The sequence below is a fragment of the Puma concolor genome, chromosome B4 (assembly GCF_028749965.1).
Source record: "Puma concolor isolate L17-30 chromosome B4, mPumCon1.1.hap2, whole genome shotgun sequence".
NCBI lineage: Eukaryota > Metazoa > Chordata > Mammalia > Carnivora > Felidae > Puma > Puma concolor.
Genome location: NC_141673.1, coordinates 115,108,258 through 115,129,191, shown reverse-complemented (window position 1 = coordinate 115,129,191; position 20,934 = coordinate 115,108,258). Strand labels below are relative to the sequence as shown.

Here is a 20,934-nt window from a genome sequence, read left to right as displayed (position 1 = left end):
TTGGGACAAGAAGTGTGGTAGCTATCACGGATATTTACAAATGTAAAGTAGCCTCACTTCTTTTTTTCTTTTAATGTTTATTTATTTTTGAGAGAGAGAGAGAGAGAGATAGCATGAGCGGGGAAGGGGCAGAGAGAAAGGGAGACACAGAATCTGAAGCAGGCTCCAGGCTCTGAGCTGTGAGCACTAAGCCTGACACAGGGCTCGAACCCACCAACCATGAGATCATGACCTGTGCCAAAGTCGGTCACTTAACTGACTGAGCCACCCAGGCGTCCCTAGCCTCACTTCTTTTATATCTAAAATCCAATCATTTCTCTAATACCCAACTCAAGCTTCTTCAGTGAAACTTCTCACCACTCTCTAATTCAAGTCAAAATGATTTCTCCTTCCACTAAGCTGCATGCTTCTTGTTCAAGACTCTCACTTAGCACATAACTACATTTAATGTACCTTAAATTGCTGTTTAACTTGACTACTGTATGTGTTCTATTCATTGAAAAGTCTGAAAGACTTTAGGTAGGAGGACCAAGGCTGTGCACATCTTTAGAGAACCCACAATACAGCCACGATGCTGTTTCTATTAACATTCTATTAGTATCTGTTGATGATTAATATTACTGTTCAGTGCTTTGTGATGGTCTTAGGAATAGATATTCTTTAGGAGAAAATATAAGCGGTTTTCCATTATGAGAATAGTGAATGGGCTTACTGGTTTTAGGAAATGTTCATAAACTACCTATAATTTAAGTAACTTATGACTAAATCTCATTTTTTTCTATGACATAGGAATGTCATGGCTAGACGAGAAGATGTACACTTTTTATGGCCTTGGGCACAAAATGCTTTGAGGGAATTAACTGCTTAATAACAAAGGACTCCGAACAGGCTCTATCATTAGAGACTAATAGAAAGGGTAAATGAAACATTTTTAGACATGTATGTGACCATGCATATATAAAACATTTAAGAATATACAAAAGTAATTTGGCAATCTATTTCTCTCATTCAACAAACCATTACTGCAAGCCTACTGCATGGTGAGCTCTGTTTCAGACACTGGGGAACTAAAGGTGAATGAAACATATCAAACATTTGTGTTGGCTCTTTAAGGCAGATCCAAACAGAATCAATGTAAAATTTCATCTACCTACCTCCATGTCAAACCATATCACACATAGTTAAGGTGCTTAAAAAATACTTTATCTCACTGTTTTAAGCAACGCAAATAGTTTACTTTGACCTAAACAACAGCAAGCTTTAATTATCCCAGAAACTCCTTCAAAGAGACACTGTTTCATTTGTATCTGTCCCCAAGATTCCCAGGCTGTTGAATGAAGACAGAGAGATATGCTATAAGCAATACAAGCAAACTTACCCAAAGCTGTGTCTAAAGAAATGTTCCTTACCTACCATGAGGGCAGTGCTGGCCCAGGTACACCCTGCCCCTATCAATTTCTTAGCAGCTGCTGACATATTCTTATGCTTCACAGGAGCATGGCATTTTCTTCTAAAGGGAAAAGGCAAAAATAGAAAAACTTTTGCCAACCACAAAAATGTATATTTTAAAAATTGTGGAATAAAAATGAGCTGCTATATACTTTTAAAACCAGAGAAAAAGTAGAAAATAACAAGTACCAGCACCCCTCCCTACAACCTTCTGAATTGAATTGAGACAAAAATGGTACAGTTTCAGCTAAGCATCTTTATATCGGAGACAATTTAAAATGATCTAGCAATCGGGCAAGCTAAAAGTAACATGGTAACAGTCAAATTTACTCTTTTAGAACCAGAACCCATTTTTCAAGTGTGTTTTTAGAAGGAAAAATGCAATCTTTAATAGATCATGGGCTTTCATTTAACTAGAAATATACTACATCAGGAATCAGATTTTAAAATCTACACAGTTAATCTGACAATAAACTTGGCTGCTGAATTTGATTTTTCAAACTAATATGGTATGCTCTGTTCTTGCGTTAAATCACAGGGATTTCTTCTGGGATTGCAAAGGAATGAGCATTTAGCCCATCTCACGAAGGAAGGAGAGATTTCTAAGCTTTAAAAACAGGAGGTTCGCCTACATGATCACCTGGGACAAACTTGGCCAGAGCAAGCAGGCTAGAAGGTTATAGGAGCCTGGGAATGTTTAACATCAAGAAAGAAACTACAGCTCAGTAAGATCAGAGGGAATTACACAGGAAATGTGAACAGTAACCCTTTCATATCTCTGTACCCCCTCCCACTGCCTGTGATAAATGGAGTCCTGGAGCCGCCAGCTATGTGAATACACAAACCAACAGCAGAGGGGGACTGGGAAAAAGGAAAGAAGCCATTTTATATAAACACGTGTGCGTGCACACACACACACACCAGCAAAAATTCATGACATGATAAAAGTATGCTGTTCCAGAAAACTGCCGTTAGCCTTTCTAAATGCCACGTGTGCACTGTATCACAGCCTTATCCAACAGAGTCCTAACTAAAAATTCCAAAGAAACATGAAGAATCAGGCGGGAGTCGGGGGACAGAATAGTTGGCAGATGCATCGTAAGTAGGGAAACGTGGCTCCTCTGAAGCTGACCAAACAAATAAGTCTCCACCCTGGCTTATGTTTAAACATCTTGTTCCTAGTTGGTCTGTAGGGAAAACATTCTTTCCACAATAAATAATGCGCAACTGAATCAGAAATTCCTACTCCATCCTTTATCTACTCTATGTAAAAGTTCTTCAGTATTATAAACCAGAAGCTCAGAGAATTCAATTAATTGTGAACTCTATTTAAAAAAACAGTTTAGAGTCAAGGCAAATTAAAGTATTTCTTGCTTCCAATTTGAAAAAGCAAATGTGACTGTGCAGATCCTAAATTCCTCTAGAGACCTCTGGGTTGGGATCTCAAGAAAATAAGCAGCTCTTACCACAACTGCCTTTCAGAAAAGAGGAAATGCTCAGTTTCTATAAACAGGTGAGTTTAAAAGATTAATTAAAAACAAACAAACAAACAAACCCACCCATGGCCCTCAGACTATAAGGTACTGGGGTGGGGCAGCAAACTAAATAAAGAAAAAAGTGATATTTCCAATGGGCTAAGCTTAAAATATGGAATGGAATTTCATAGGTCACTTTGGAGTAAGATTTAACTTTTTTCATTGGTATAACTTCAGGACAGAGATGGTTTGCCACAAACAGTAGGTTAAGAAATAAATGGAAGTAAACACGGAGATGACAAAGCAAACCACCAACAAAAGTCAAAAGGGTTATAGCTTTTTAGAACTATCCAGAAGAGGAACAATAAAACCAGAGGATTTTTTCCCCCCAGCAAAGTGCCTCCTCCAAAGTATACATCTTCTTCAAGAAACAGCCTATACCAGTAGTGGTTTTGGACAATAAACGGCAACATCAGTCAGATGGCAAATGAGATTTAAACTGCAGACTTCCAAGTTCCCTTAAACATCTGATGTCTAATTTCTGGCTCACAGAGAGGCAGTCCCACACCTGTGCAACAAGCTAAAGCTGCTTGTCCTTTCCACGGATTTGGAGTTGCTGTAACATTTATGTTGGTTGAAACATTTGGGGAATGAGAGGGAGCAAAAAATAATAAACAAATTCTGAATAAGAAACCAGACTTCTGAGCGGGCTTTTAAGTAAAGATCACTTCCCCATTAACTGAGGACCCTGAGGTGCACTAAATGGAACCTCAGTGCAACTATCTCCCTGTCTGGAAAGGAGAGCTTACTTGTAGCGCTTAACCATTGTTTACTCATGTCTAGTTCTGATAAACATAAAAACCTCATATCCTCATTGAATGTTATCTGGGAATCTCAAAATAATTTAAGTATTATAACCAAAAAGACACCACAGCAAGATAATTCGATGTTTTTTTTTTTTTTTTTTCAAACAATGTCCCTGCTACGACAGAATTTAGTACAAATACTTTTTAGGTAGAGAGATGTTAACTTACATGTGTTTACTTTTATCTTGAAGACAAAGGGATCAAAAATGTCTGTGAACACTAATGTATAATGACAATGACATGATAATTATTGGGACCTTCGGCGTGTCTCCTTTCCTGAGAGATACTGTCCATGATCTTTTCAGTTCTTATGCTGGGCCTGAAGAAATGCTGACTGATACATACTAGGCCTTCAACATTTGTTAAATGACTCAGCAAGAAGGTCTCTTTTTCTGCGTGAAAAATCACAGAGCCCTAATAGAGTACTCTCTTTCAAGTAATAAAGGATAGAAGCAACAAGCAGGTTAAGTCTTCAATACAGAGGCAATAACAAAAGAGGCAAAACATAGACAAGCCTTGACAAGAGTTGTGATCATAAAAACAGTAAGAATATCACCTAATATTTGCACATTTGTACAGCACTTCCCAATGTATAAAATGTTTTATGTAATTTCAACCCCACAACTTTATAAAGTGGATACTATTAACATGATTGAAACAGCATAAAGTGGCTTTTTTGAGGTCATCCGGCTAGTTAAGCAGCAGAGCGGAGATTTAAACTCTTCCAAAAAGCTATCCCACTCATTAAAAACTCTTTATTTTGTCATGAAATTTTGAAAAGATCTTCCTCCAAATTCCAAAATCAGGGTATACATAAGAAGCACCACCCTTTTCCCCTCTCAAGCCACTCACTATCACTCCCGTTACCAGTTCCCATAAAAATTCTCAGAGCTCCCTCTGCCACAGCCTCGATTTCCTCATACCAGAATGATGAAGGGCAAAAGTGAAAAGCATCTTTCAAAAACAAACCTCCTTCCACCTGGGTCTTGTATCCTGTAACTGTTCCCCAAAATAAGGACACTGTCACAGGCATAGGTTTTAAAATCCTTAACTACTGAGGAAACGTCTGGGGTTGTCTGTTCTTCATTTAGAATGAGTCAAATATGACACACACTACCTCTTCATTCCTAAAAGGTGAGGAGTCACCCTCACATTCCCAGCCTTGTGGCCTAGCAGAGACAGCTGTTCCAAGGACTTGGCTGACTGAATAAGAATAACACAACTCACAGAACTATAAGTTATACTCTTAGCAACTTTTAAAAATCATTCTAAATGTGTATTTTTGAAGTCTTATTAAAGAATGATAAACTACTGGGGCACCAGTTGGTTGAGCGTCCAACTTTGGCTCAGGTCACCATCTCACAGTTGTGAGTTCAAGCCCCACATTGGGCTCTCTGCCGTCAGTGCAGAGCCCGCTTCGAATCCTCTATTCTCCCTCCCCCCACCCCGTATCTCCTCCGTTCATTCTCTCCAAAATAAGTGAACATTAAAAAAAGAAAAGAATGATAAACTATTGGCATTAGTAATTTAATGTAAATGTGAGGTATAATGAAGGTGAAAATTTATTCATATAAAACCAACTATCTCGACTTACCTCTAAAGCTTATTGAAGATTATTAAACTAAATTATATGAAAAAGGCTAAATATCTTATCCAGAGCATAGTAACAAGTCAATAAATGTCAGCTGCTATTAGTAACATTATTGAAGAATTAAAAACAAAACATACAATGGAAGGCCATATTTCAAATGAACATGCAAACAATACATTCTGTGGATTATTTTTTAAATATTTATGCAAAACATAACCATCTGTTCAATGCATATAAATATATGCATATAAATATTAAAAAAAACAGTTTGGAAGAATAAATGGCAAAATGATGACCTCTGAGAGGATTGGAGGGTGGTGGTCAAAGGGAGCTTTTTAAACAAGGTTATGTATTCCATCTGTAAATAAAATTCAGTTTTTGAAAAGCAAAATAGAAAATACATTTACACAAAATATCTTCGTAAGTTTCTTCAATCCCATGGTTGATTTCAGTAGTACGTGAAAAGTTTACTTTTATTTTTAGTTAATGTATTCAAATGATGTCTAAAATCCCATTTTCTTTAGTAAGACCATTCGAACTTTGTTACATACTGCTTTCAATAATCTTCCTAGTGACATTCCTAATTGCTATATTAAAAATACCTGCTTGTGCAAGAAAAATATATTTTATTAAGTTTTAGAACAACTCAATGTATTTAATAAAGGGGCAAGGAGTCTTTCAAAGTCCAGGAAGCCATAAATCAGAACTTCTACATAAAAAGACTACCTTTTCCCCTTAAATTTGCTATGTGTTTACATTTAATAAACCACAGACAAAGAGTCAAGTCCTTGATTCTATTTAAAGCCAAGGGCTGCCTATTTAAAATCACCATAACAATCTCAAATGTCCTGAGTGTTGCTCTAATTAAAAATCTCTCCTCCAAGGCTCTTCCTAACTTCTAATTCTTGTCTGTGTTATACTGATGCTGGCTTCAAAATTCTACCTTTCCCTCTAGTTTAAGACCATAACTTAGACTTCTTCATCCCATTCTTTTTTCCTTCAGATCATCTAGATTTGAGCCTATAAACTGTGGGCAAACCAGGTCACAAGAGCTCTTATTAACTCCCTCAGTGCAGCAAATAGCAGGCCTCCTGTGGTTCAGGCATGGAGGTAAGCCACATGTGCCACAGACCCAACCAGCCTGGGCTCCTTCAATTTACAAATCCAGTTTATAAATTAAAGGCCTCCAGGGTTGTAAAAAGAGACCCACATCTCAACGGATGAGTGATAGAGAAAGTAACCTCTTCCTTGTCCAGGAGACACTGGGCTGAATAGGAAATCCCCACCTCAAAGAGCTGTGGGATTCCATGATTGTGGGAGGCTGTGCAATCTCTTTAGATATATTCAAAACTCAAGAAAGCCCTTTCCTGTAAATTAATGGGATAGAGTATTTGATCAAAAGGTATCTTCCTCTAATTTCAAATAAAATATTCTACTTATAATTTGCAGCTGGTACAGAGTAATTCCAATAATAATTATAATAATATACAGCTTTATTTGTAGAAAATGAAAAGCACATGTATCAACAATGTTTATTCTTCTCCTGGATGCTCAGCTATGACTCATTAATATTAAGCTGCTATACCTACAAAAACATATGATGGTTCCTCCAGTAGTTGATGCTCTTAATTTTAAACATCTTAACTTTGCACAGAACTTCGAACTTTGGTAAAAAGTCCTAGATCTACTATATACTAATTGTCATTGGTCAAGTTACTCGAATGCTCTATGCCTCAGTTTCTAGACTAATGTAAATACTTACCTTAAAGGACGACTGTAAGGATCACTTAACTTGTTATACATAAAATACCAGCATGGTGCCTGACACAGAGTAAAACACTGTACAATTTTTGGCTGTTATTATTATCCTTACCATCAGAAATGTATAGCTCTTGGAAAAAAACAAATTTAAGCACAGATCACTGCAACCATTGAGGAAATAGGTTCTTTGAGACTGTTTAGTTCTATTAGAACACATTCAAAGTTCCCTACATCATTCTCTCCTGTGCATTCTGATGATTTATTCCCTCCAAATGCTTCAGCGTACCCTGTGTTCTAGTTATCCATTTATTCATCTCCCTCTGGACTATAAATGTCTTGAGAACAGGGATTCTATCTTACCTTGTAGTCTCAACATCTAGCAGAGAGCCTTTCAGAGAGCAAATGCTCTATAAAAACTTAAATGAAACATACCCTTAGCAATTTAACCTCACAAGCCCTTGGCCATGACATCAACTTCCTCGTGCAGAGCTGTGTTTTGCAACTCTTTATTCAAATCACCAAACAGAAGGTGAATAACCTTTTACATGATAAAGACATACAGTACCCCTCTATGTACAAGCTGAAGAGGAATCCAGTGTCCCACAGAAGAGTCTAGAATTCAGGTTGTTACTATCAGTAATAAAGGTCTTCCTCTACCAAGAAAAAAAAAAGTATTAGCCATTTATCTGTCTACCTACTCAAGTTTAGTTCTTAAGGACAGAGGCTACTGAATGTTCATCTCTGCATCCCTAGGTGGGTCTACCATACAATGGCACTTTATAAAAGCCTATCACCTGCATTTTTTATCCAAGCTTCTAGTTTATTTTGAATTTTACTTGAATTTATTCATGACATGTCTTTATTTACTAGAACAAAAAACAAAATTTCTGAAATGAAACAATTCTCTTTTTTTCCCTAGAGGCTCTTGGTAGAGAGGGAAATAAAACCCCTCACAGTGATGACCACAGAGAAGAGAAGCAACCAATGTCTGCTGCATGATCTTTTCCATGCTGCTCTGGATGAAGCCTTTGTCAGTGGCTCATCCTCCAGAATTGAGCCAGAACAAAGCCTTTCTTCAAAAAGAGTCACCCTTTGACTGCGGTATAGATTGTATTCAGTCAGCACGGTTTCCTCACTCTTTCACAGCTGTGACATGTTCATTATTTCAAAATTCTATCTGCCCACCCTGCTTGTGACCATGCCCAGTTCAGCTTATGACAAAAAGCCAGCTCGGGCAGCATCCTATTGCTGATCTCATGAAACATAAATTCAGCAGTAGCAGCCTTTTTACCACTCAGGAGCCCAGCAATGACAGACCTTCAGTGTGACCTTTAGCCTGATGTCTGAGTATTATCACACAGTGGGCCTACCTCCCAGCATTCTCAATCCGAAGCACACATCGCAATGTAAAAGGTAGTAACTTTCTGGGAGTCTAGATAAATATCTTTCTCAGGGAAAAATAGTGATTTAACATTCCTCTGAGTCATTCTATTACCAAACTACTTCCAGGTGTTATAATTGGGACTCCCCACCACAACATGTGTCACTTACCTAATATTAGGTCAGAGCATAAATACACAAGTCACATAGGATCCCTTCTTCTAACTCTCCTACTCAAAGTAGTAAGATAAGTGATTTATTCCTCTTGACTTTGCAAGATGAAATTAAGACGACTTCTTTGCTTAATGAAATTAAAAATAAAAATGCTGTCAAACAGAAACTTCTTTGCTATACTTGGTGCCCTGGTCAGTCATGGAGTTTTAAAGTTAGAAAGGATCCCAGCGAGTCATCGTCTTCATTTAACAGACCTAGCCTGAGGCCCAGGAAAGTTGAGTGGTTTGCCAGGGTCACACAAAAAAACAGAGAACCAAAGCTGGAAAAAGGCTTTCCTGCCTCCTCAGCCCATGTGCTTTCCACATACCACACTAAGATGAGACTCTTGCCAAGAACTTCACCATGACCCACAATCCTGGAGAGGCCGTTCTCAGCTTCACCTCACTCCCTACATCTTGGTAGTCCAGCCACATAATTATCTGCTAAAAAACAAAATATGAGAAAGACAAGACTTCCATCTCTAAAAATAGCTTCAACATCACTGTTTTCTTAAAGATATTACCCCTACCAACCGCTACAGGCTTCTTCCTACACTGTTTCTAAGACAAGTCTAAGTGTTATCTAAGTGTTATCTAAGATCCTACTCCCCTAAATAGTCCTCAAGTATATTGGGAAAAAAATGGGAAAGCCCCACATACAAGCACCTTATTAATAGAAAGGGAATGGAGCTGACACCCACTTGAGGTCACCACATGACTAGGAGCATTCAAGGTAGGGTAATAGCCTATCAAAGACTCAAAGCAGCAAGAGGACAGCTTCTGTCACTGAATAAATATTAATGAGAATCTAAGTGCCATGCCCTTTGTAACTTGATATAGGAATGACAGGGACATCTTAGAAAACAAGCTGACTAGTAAATAACTGTGAATATTCCCACAAATTCAAAAAATCAAAACCAAATTAAACTAAGATAAATGTTAAACCACAGAGCAAAAAGTCCAAAACACAATGGAAACAAAAAATAATTTAAAACAGAAAGCTTTAAACAAGATCAATGAAGTAAAGCCAATTAGATTAATTTTAGCAATAAATATAAATGAGTTAAAATATCCTTAAAAGACAAAGGTTCTCACCAGGTTAAAAAATGAAATCTATGCTCTACTTTTAGTAAATATCTAAAACACATGAAAATAAAGAAAAAATATAAATAAGTATAAAGACATATAGGAAAATATAAACTAAGGTAGTAATATTCATGTCAGCTAAAACACAAAGCACATGGCAAAAATTAGGAAGAGACTCATATTATTCTAACACAAGGTATAACTCTTAATTGAGATACTGACAGCAAATAATACATTAACACACATTCAAAAATAAAAACTGATATAAGGAAAAATTAACAAAATAAATTACTGATCTACATCTTTAAACCTTTGACTGACTAAACCAAAAAATAATTATAGAAGAGTTGACAACATAATAAATAATTCTAGTAGAAACCGTACTTCAAATTTTGAATTTTGACTTTTCCCAGGTTAATAGTATGTCATAACATTGAACAACTATAACACTGAACTCTCATGATGCTGGGCAGGGCTGCAGCTCCTAGTCAGCTATGTGATCACGAGGGGAAACAACCAATACACTTAAAACCATGCTGTACACATACAATTTAAGAATTTAGAAAAGTATATCAGTGAATTCTAAGGATGCTAGGGTCCCATCCCAATACATCAAATCATACGCTAGAAAGTGTACTGAGAATTCATTTACTTTCCTTTCTGGTTTAAGGATATTCAATTCATGTATTACTGCTTATATTGTGTATACTGATTTACCTAAATGGATTTGTCAGGCTGACTCAGTTTCAGTCTTACACAGAAGTCTTCTACTGTTAGACAGAAGTTAATCTTTCACTAGTTAAATAACTTTCAAAATTTGTGGAATGTTTTTTAAAACAACATTACTGAAGTATAGTTTATATACAAATACAAATACAAAATTTTATATACAAAATATATCTTAGTGTACATTTCAATGTATTTTATAAACGTATATATCCATATAATCACCACCACTTAGGATCCAGAACACACTCATCATGCCAAAAAGTTCTCTCATACTCAATCCAGGTCAATTACACTGAACTCAGCTACAGGCAATAACTTGTCTGCTTATTGTCACCAAAGATTAAATATGCCTTTTCTAATATTTCTAATGTAGTAATCCAAGGCAGTAAATTGAATCATGGAATTTGTATTCTTTTGTGTCTGGCTTATATTACTCAGCAAAATGTTTCTGAGATTCATTCATGTTATGTCTATCAGTACTTTATCCCTTTTTATTGCCAAGTAGTATTCCATTGCATGGATACAGCACAATGTGTTTATCTCATCACTAGTTGAAGGACATTTCATCCTAGCTTGAGGCTATCATTAATAAAGCTGCTATGAAAATTCATGTACAAGTGTGTGTGTAAACTCATTTTTATTTCTTTGGGGTAAATATTTACAAGTGAAATTGTTGCATTTTATGGTAATAATATGCTTACCTTTATAACACTGCCAAACTATTTTCTAAAATGGTCTTATCATTTAAAAAAATGGTTTTATCATTTAACTTTCCCTATGGCAAAATACATGAAAGTGGAATTGGTCGACATCCCAGCTAACACTTGCTCTTTTTAAATTTTAACTATTCTAATGAATATACAGTGGTATCTCATTGTATTGATTTGCTGTTTTCTGAGGTCTAATGATGTTGAACCTCTTTTCCTGTGCTGCACTGGCCATTCATTATTTTCTTGTGCATATATTTTTTAACTGGGTTGTCTTAATGAGTTGTAAAAGTCCTTTATATATTCTGAGCACAAGACATTTGTCAGGTATACGTATTGTGAATATGTTCTGTTTAAAGATTACCTTTTCATTTTCTTAATGATGTCTTTAGAAGAATAGAAGTTTTAAATTTTGATAGAGTCCCATTTGTCAATCATTCTTCTATGTGTCATGCTTTTTGTGTCCTAAGATCTCTTTGCATATCCCAAGTTCACAAATATTTTCTCCTGTGATTTTTTTTTTCTTCTAGTTTTAGTCTTTTGAATTTAGATCCATGATTCTTTTCAAGATATTTTTGTACGTGAAGAGGTAAGGGTTAAGGTTAATTTTTTCACATTTGGATATCCAGGTGTTCTAATATGTTATACTGAAAGACTATTCTGTCTCCATTTAAATACCTTAGCATCAATATCAAAAATCAATTGACGTAAGTGTGTGGGTCTATTTCTGGATTCTCTATTCTATTCCATGAATATATGTCTACTTTAGGCCAACACTGCCTTGATCACTGTAGTTTTAAAGAGAAAGCTTTAAAATGTAGAGGAAGTCTTGAAATTAGGTAGTGAAAACTTTCCAATACACTTCTTCTTTGTCAATTCTTTTTTTTTTTATTTTTTTTTTTACTTTTCTAGGTCCTTTAAATTTCCATATAAATTCAAAATTCAATTTCTAATTTTTCACTGCTAGTATATACACATAAAACTGATTTTGTAAATCTACCTTGTGTCCTACAATCTTGTTAAATTCAATTACAAATTCTAGTGGCATTCAGGAGGTTTCTCAGCATTTTCTCTACACATGATCATGTTTTGTCAAATAAAGAGGTTTCATTTCTACTTTGCCAATCTGTATGCCATTTCTTTCTTTTTATCGTTTATTACACTGACTGAGGCTTCCATTATAGTGTTTGACAGGCATAAGGAGGGGAGTGGGGATCCTTGGCTTGCTTCCTATCTTAGGGGGAAAGCATTGGAACTTGTGACTTTAATAAGATTTTAGTTAGAAGTTATATGTAGATGTCTTTTGTCAAGTTGAGAAAGCTCCCTTCTGCTTCTAGTTTCCCAAGAGGTTCGTTCTCTGAATGGCTGTTGAATTTAGTCCAATGCTTTCTCTGCAAGGATTGAGAGGATCACATAGCTTTTTTCCCATTTTTCCTGTTAAAGTGATGACTTAGAGTGGGAGAGAGCCAAAGCATAGGAGACTCTTAAAAACTGAGAACAAACTGAGGGTTGATGGGGGGTGGGAGGGAGGGTAGGGTAGGTGATGGGTATTGAAGAGAGCATCTTTTGGGATGAGCACTGGGTGTTGTATGGAAACCAATTTGACAATAAATTTCATATATTAAAAAAATAAAGTGATGACTTATACTAGTGGATTTTCCAATATTAAACCAAACTTGAACCCCAACAATAAACCTGTTTTTATACACTGCTGGATTTGATTTGCTAATTTTTAAAAATTTTTCATCTACATTCATGAAAGATATCTGTTCATAGTTTTCTTGTAATGTCTTTATCTTGATTTGGTATTAATGTAATGTTGGTGTCCTAAAATGAGTTAGGAAGTGTTCTTTCTTCCTCTATTTTCTGAATTATTCCTCTTTTAAATGTTCGATAGAATTCATCAGTTAAAACATGTATGGGCATAGAGTTATTTTAGTTTGGGGTTTTGGTTTGCTTTGTTTGCATGGAAAGGATTTTAACTAAAATATCACTTCTTTAAAAGATACAGTACTATTCTAATTTTATATTTCTTCCTGAGTCAATTTCAGTAATGTTTGTCTTCCAAGTAATTTATCTGTTTCATCAAAGTTGTCAAACTTATTTCTAGAGGTTTGGAATATTTCTTCTGTGTTTTTTTTTTTTTTTTTTTTTTTGAAAGAGCGCATGAGCGAGGAAGAGGGGCAGAGGAAGAGAGAGAATCTTAAGTGGGCTCCATGCTTAGTGGAGCCCGACGTGGGGCTCGATCCCACAAACGTTGGATCATGACCTGAGTCAAAATCAAGAGTTGGACACTCAACTACCTGAGCCACGCAGGCACCCCTATATGTTTGTAATTTCTATAGAATATGTAATGATGCCTCCCCCTTTCAATCCTGATATTATACTTACTAGTGTGTTTTCTTCCTTCTTTATTTTTCTTGATTAGACTAGCTAGAGGTTTATTCATCTTTTCAAGGAGCTTACTTTTGGTTTCCTTGATTATCTGTTGATTAACTGCTTTCTATTTCATCAATTTCTGTTCTTTTTGATCATTTTCTTCCTTCTACTTACTTTAGTTTTAATTTGTTCTTCTTTTCCTAGCTTCTTAAAGTGGACATTTAGATTATTTATTTTACACCTTTCTTCTTTCTAATACATGCATTTAAAGCTAAACATTTGTCTAAACACTGCTTCAGCTGTACCCCACATATTCTCACGTGTTTTAATTCTGATTCACTTGAAAACAACTTTTAATTTCCCTTTTTTTTTTTAACCAATGCGTTAGAAGCATACGATATAATTACATATAATGAGGATTTTTCAGATATCTCTCTGATATTGATTTCTAACTTAATTGTTGGGACCAAAGGACATACTCCGTCATTTTAAACTTAATGAGACTTGTTTTATATATTAGTATATGGTGGGTTATGTTGATGAATGTTCCATGTGCACTTAAAAAGAATGTATATTCTGCTATTCTTGAATGGAATGTTTTATAAATGTCAATGAAATTACGATAATTTACAATGTTGTTATACACATCTATAGCCTTCCTGATATTCTTTGTACTTATCCCATCAATTTTACACGAATGCTGAAATGTCCAACTATAATAGAAGATTTCTCAATGTGTTCTTTCAGCTTATCAGTTTCTGCTTCATGTATTTTGACAACGTAATATTAGTTGCATTTAAATTTAAAGTTATTATTTCTTCTTGATGAATCAGTCCATTTATCATTATGAAGTGTCCCTTTTTAATCTTATTAACATCACTTGTTCTGAAGTCCACTTTGATATTAACATAGCCACTCCAGTGTTCTTATATTAGAACCTACATTGTATATATTTTTCCATCCTTTTTCTAACCTATTTTAAGACTTTCTTGAGAACAACACAGACTTTACTCTTTTTTATTCAATCTGATAACTTTTGCCTTTTATTTAGACTACACCATTTAATATGATTATTGATACAGTTATATGTAGTTCTATCATGTTGTTGTAGGTTTTCTATCTGTCCCTTCTGTTCTTTGTTCCTTTTCCCCTTTTTCCCTATCTTCTTTTGGATTATTTTTTAGGAGTTCATTTCATATCCACCATTGGTTTCTTATTAATTAAAACTGTTTTTCTAATCCTTTTAAGTGGATGCTCTCTTCTAATCTACCTTCAAAAAATATTACATGTTCATATATAAAACTCTTGCCACAACATGCTTCCTTTCTCCCATCCAATTCTTTGAGCTATTGTCATATTTTATTTTTACAAGTTAAAATCCCAGTAGATAGACACTGTTTTATTTTTTGCTTCAAACAGTTACCTTTTTAAAAAACTAAAATGCAAAGAAAAAAAATTATGTTTATCCACATATGAACCATTTCAGGTTCAGGGATTCTTTATTCCTTTGTATACTCCAAATTTCCATCTGGTATCATTTTCCTTTTGCTTAAAGAAATTTCTTTAATATTTCTTATAAGTCTGCTGGTCATAAGTTGTCTCAAGTTTTGAGACCAAAAAAAGCTATTTCTCCCTTATTTTGTTTCCTTCTTAATTTCCTAAAAATGTTTGTTAGCTATATAATACTATGTTGACAATTTTTTAGCACTGAAAAACATGCTATTAAACCGCATTCTGGTTTGAACAGTTTCTGAAAAGTCTGCTGCCTAAAATTCTTGACTTTATTCCTTTGTATGCAATATATTTTCTCCTCTCTGACCATTTTTAAGATTTTTCTCTTTATCATTGATATTCAGCAATTTTCTTATGATGTGCCTTGGTGTGTGTGTGTGTGTTACCTTGTCTGGGGTCTTTTTAATTTTTTGGATCTGTGGGTTTATAGTTTACTTCAAACTGGGGAAATTTTCAACCATTATTTATTTAAATTTTTTCCTCTCTCGCCCTCCCCCCAAATCTGAGAATCCAATTATACTTAGGTTAGACTCATGGTACTTCTATAGGGCCCCAAGTTGCTGTTCATCTTTTTCAATCTTTGTTCTCTCTATCCTATGGTTGAATTCTCAGTATGTTTTTAAGTTTACTGACCTCGTCTCCCAAAAACTCTAATCTGCACTTAATCACACCTAGTTACTGTATTTTTAAATCTCTGGATGTTCTGATTTTTTCTTTTTTATATTTTGTATTTCACCCCTCATTATGCTTATGACCATGGACCATATTTATAAAAGCTGCTTTAATGTACTTGTCTGCTAATTGCACCATCTCGGTTATTTCAGGGTCTATTTCTATTGTCTCCTGGTTATGAAAATTTTCTCTTGCTTTTTTATTAATTGACTAGATGCAATTTACTGTTAATTTTATGTTGCTGAGTGCTAGATTTTGTTGTATTAATTTATAGAGTGTTAAACTTCTGCCAGACAGTTAAGTTACCTGATTCTTTTGAGGGTTGGTTGTAAGCTCTTTTAGGACTTGTGTAGAGAAACCTTTATTCTAGGGTTCATTCTTATGAAGAGCTGGTAAGTTTTCATTTCTTACAGGCTGCCCTTGCCAGCTTCTAGGGGTTTCAAATTGCATGCACAGTTTGGTGCTCAGCCAGATCCTCAAGAATACCCCTATGCAGGTTTCAGGAATGCTTTCTGTGCCCAACACACTCCTCTCCAGGAGAATGAGATTTTAAGTGAATCAGACTTCCCTATCCTGCCTCCTTACTACTTCCTTCCCTGCTCCACAGTGAAAGATATTTCATTTCTAGATTCAGGTTACCGAACTGTAAAGGTTGAAAGGAAAACTGGCCTCCCTTTAAAAAACTCCCTTTAAAAACTGACTTCCCTTTAAAAACTTGCTTAGCATACCTTACTAAAAAAGGAGGAGGTGATGTAAAAGGTGCTTTATTTATACACACACACACACGTGTGTGTATATATGTATGTATGTATGTACATATATACATACACACACACACACACACACACACACACACACACACACACCAGGAATTTAATACAAAAAAAACATAGATTTTGCTTCTTAAGAAGCTTATGCTGAATAGGTAATAATATTGATAAATATTAAAAAGTAGGATTATCTACATCCAAACCATAATTATGCACAACAAAAGTATTTATTTCATTACCTTTGTTCTTAAAAATATTAGCCCTTTACTACTTGTGTTGGTAGATGCCCGAACTGAAGCCCTCACTAAACCATTAAATAGCCTATATATCTACTGGGGAAAAAAAATGAGCAGATGTTTTTGGGGAGGTTGAAGACATGTATGTGGGTAGCAGGAAGCAAATGTTTCCTCAAGGCTAGACTGTCACAAGCCAAGTTGATATCTTTTTTTAATTCAAGTGAAAATAATAATACAAGTATCATTTTCGAATTTTCTTTGAATTATGTTACAAGCATAACTAAGAGTCACTGAATGGTCTTTTAAAATAAAGATTCTTACCCAGGGATGGGACTAGGAAGAGATGAGTGAGGCATCTAAGGTGTCCATTCACTTTTCCATGGTCCCAGATCTGTTCTTAACAAGCACATAACATGAGAGTACTGAAATTCCTTGCTACTCAGAGTGGGATCCATGCATCGGCATCAACATTACCTGGGAACTTGTTACAAGTGTAGAATCTTGGGCCCCACCACAGATTTAATCAAAACCTCATTTTAATAAGATATCCAGGTGATTCATATATATATTAAAGTTTGAAACGCAGGACCCTAGTTTATCCATTTCTTCTATTATTGAACTTCCATATTATTTTCAATTATTTTGCTTTAACTATTTTTCTATAACATTATATAGAACTCTCCTGCACATATCTTTGTGTTCTTGAGTAATTATCTTACCAGAAGGAACACATTAAAGTGGGAATTCTAGGGGTGGCATCTGGGTGGCTCAGCTGCTTAAGTGGCTGACTCTTGATTTCAGCTCAGGTCATGATCTTGAGGTTCATGGGTTCAAACCCCACATTGGGCTCTGTGCTCACAGCACAGAGCCTGCTTTTGGATCCTGTCTTCCTCTCTCTCTCTCCAACCCTCTCTGACTTGTGTTCATGCACTCTCTCAAAAATAAATAAATGTTAAAAAAAATTTTTTTAAGTGGGAATTCTAGGTTATTATGTGTTCTTTCAAATTTGAAACTTCTAACCTGCTGTGGTCTGAGAAACCAGTTAACCAGGCTTGTTGGAGTTAGGAGTCAGAGAATTCACAGATCAATGTAACAAGTGGTTATGCACTTGAACTTGAATCCCAGCTCTGACAAAACCAGCCATGTTAACTATGGGTGATGATGTAACCTGTCCAAGACAGTTTCCTCATCTGTTAAATGGGGACTATAACAGTATATACCTCACAGGATTGCCATGACGATTAAGTTAGTTAAAACAGATAAAGCACTTAAAACATTGTGTTATTTATATGTTTGCAATTAAGAGGAAAACTAGCAAATAAAGAGGCTCTAAGTGCACCTGATATACCATTTTAGGGTCTGAATTTTCAAATATCAACCAAATGTAGCATATAAAAAGCCTCTTTCCTCTCATCCCTGATTCTTGGATCTGTTCTAGGTAGATGAGATTGACAGAGAAAAGTGTATTACATTTAAGAAATGCTTCTTCCCTTTCTTTATCACATCATTATTGGTTTTAGAAGGAATGTGGATATATTAGTCTTCTGCTAAGGCCAGGTGCAATACTTAATCTTGATTGCCTAGATGCAGGAGGTCAAGAACCAAGATGCATAGGCAATGGTCACACTACCTATACAATCAAGTAGGTACTACTGTTTATCTCTCCTCCCAGGAGAATTCCTGGCTCAGGGCAAGACAGGAATCTCAATACAGGACATAATCCAAATTGTAGGTTTTGAGTCAGAGCAGAAGTTTTGTCTGGGTAACGTCAATACAGTAACGAGGAAGAAGTCACATCTAAAGGACAGAGATAGGTAAAATGGGAAAGGAGGCAGCAAAGTCAGAAACCCAGAGAAGACAGAGAAACAAAATGCGATTCAAGGTGAAAGCACGTGAAGGAGTTCAGGCTTTCCTGGTCACAACAGGGTATTCATCATAGCGCTGATTTCATACTGGTCTGCTGAGCATATGCTGGGTGGGACAGGCCCTGGTGCTGCCAGAAGCAGTGTCACGCTGGAGGCAACTTTTAGATGTGCCATCCTATTATTTAGGTCCTAGCTACCAGAAGCAATCAAACATGAAGTACTTTAGTATCCAGAGGCTCTGAAAATTACTCTTTCTTATGTCATTAATTCCAAGTTCCAAGGTTCAAGGGTTATAAAGAAACTGAAATTTGCATGAATAGCATTATTCAGGTCTAACTAAAAGCACTTATAACAAAGCTCTCTATTACTTAAATCATATTTTTGTCTAAGAGAAGGTAAGGGAATGGCTATATCCCTCTCAATGAAACATTCACACGCGATCACTAATTCTCAGAGTTTCTGAGGTAAGGGAAAGAATGAGGTGACTTTTCCATTTCTAGCAAACTCTGATCAAAGTCTATTAAAAAAAAAAAAGCTATTTCCAAGTATCATCCTCTTTACTTCTGCGACTCAGTGAACTTTTGTTTAATAACTAAAATCTATCAGGGAATTTGTTGTGTTTATTGTTTACTTTAGACCAAAAACTAATAAAAAATAAATTTTAAATTATTACTCAAAGTAATTTCCTTAGATGGAGACCTAGCCAATCCGAGTGGAATCAACCTTGATAGTAGTTCCTCTTTTTCTTAAATATTGGAAACTTCATCTAGAAGTGCTTACCCTTTATTGGTAAAAGCTTCCAATATAAATGCAGGCAGATGAATCTGAGGAATACTCTGAGAGTAAGTGTTCTGAAAAAAATAAAAGATTCTAAAAACACATATACTCTCAGAGTTGGGAAGATCTACAAATGAATTCTCATCTCCTCCACTCCAGCACATTTTCCCTCCACAACTTGTAGAGTCTCAATCTGATCAGCCTCAACTTGTACACTGCCAGTGCTGGAGAACTCACTGTCCAGTGGAGCAGCTCAGTGTTACTTTTAAGCAAGTGTACTTGTTGCCAACTTATGCAATATAGCATTCATTACACTAAGCAGAAATCTCTCTGTAACTTCTCCCATTGCTTCTAGCCAGGTCTTTCCATAGCTCTAAATCTCTAGTTCCTCTTCCACTCGAAAGGAATTCCAAATACAGAAACTTGGAATAATAAAGCTGCAAAACTTCTAGTGTAACCTCACTCACTATGTACGCTGTAATTTTGTTTTCTCTAGATCTCCCTCCACTGGTATCAGGCTAGAGGCTGAACCGGTTGAAATGAGGGTGTAGGGCAGGGAGTAACAAGGATTTAGTGGAGTCCAATGAACTTGGAGAACTTAAGGAACTGCAAAAAGGCAATTTACTAGAGCAAAGTGAGCTAGGCAGAGAATGGTAGGAGATACAGTCAGCTGGCAGGACACACAGGGCCTGGTAGAACATGGTGAGACTTGGGGTTTTATCCTGAGTGTGATGGGTAGTCACCCAAGGGTTCTGAACAGGGAAACAGACAGGGACTGTTGAACATTTTTAAAAACCACTTATTGGGTGCCTGGGTGGCTCAGTCGGTTAAGCATCCGACTTTGGGTCAGGTCAGGACCTCACAGTCTGTGGCTTCGAGCCCAGTGTCAGGCTCTGTGCTGACAGCTCAGAGCCTAGAGCCTGCTTCGGATTCTGTGTCTCCCTCTCTTTCTGTTCTTCCCCTGCTTGCATTCTGTCTCTGTCTCTGTCTCTCTCAAAAATAAATAAACATTAAAAAGAAAACCCCACCTTTGCTCTTATATGGAGAACTGACCAGAGTGGTACAAGGAGGAGATAAGGAAGACCAGTTAGAAGACTGTTGCTATCATCCAGGTAACTTGGGATGATGACAGGTTGTATTATATTAGGGTAGTAGTAGGGGGTGGTGGCAATACAGGGGTATTTGGGATATATGTAGAAGACAGGACGTATAAACCTTACTGATGGGCTGGACATGGGTTAAGAAGGAAAGAGAAAACTCAAGATGGCTTTTGGTTTTTGGCCTGAGCAACTGTGTGGACCATTTACTGAGATAAAGAAGGAGGAGACAGGAACAGGTTGGGGAGGAGAATTCAAGAGTTCTACTTCACACATGTTAGGTTGGAAATGTTTATTAGACTTTCAAATAGATGTTGAAGAGGCAGGCATAGAAATGAGCCTAGAGCTCACAGGAGAGATCAAGGTAAAA

At 36.1% G+C, this 20,934-nt stretch overlaps 1 protein-coding gene across 9 annotated transcripts in view; it reads right to left on the bottom strand.

Moving 5' to 3' along the window:
* The window catches only part of ZNF438 (zinc finger protein 438), a 179,213-nt gene that overhangs the window by 113,868 nt on the left and 44,411 nt on the right, over positions 1-20,934 (bottom strand). For 3 of the 9 annotated variants that reach the window (XM_086714636.1, XM_086714638.1, XM_086714637.1), the window contains one exon: positions 1,410-1,510. The exons of 4 other annotated variants lie outside the window; for them this stretch is intronic. The gene's annotated coding sequence lies outside the window, so the exon portion shown is untranslated. Of the gene's footprint in view, positions 1-1,409; positions 1,511-9,063; positions 9,179-20,934 lie in introns of those variants that run through there. 2 more of the 9 variants (XM_086714639.1, XM_086714643.1) reach the window with 2 other exon arrangements.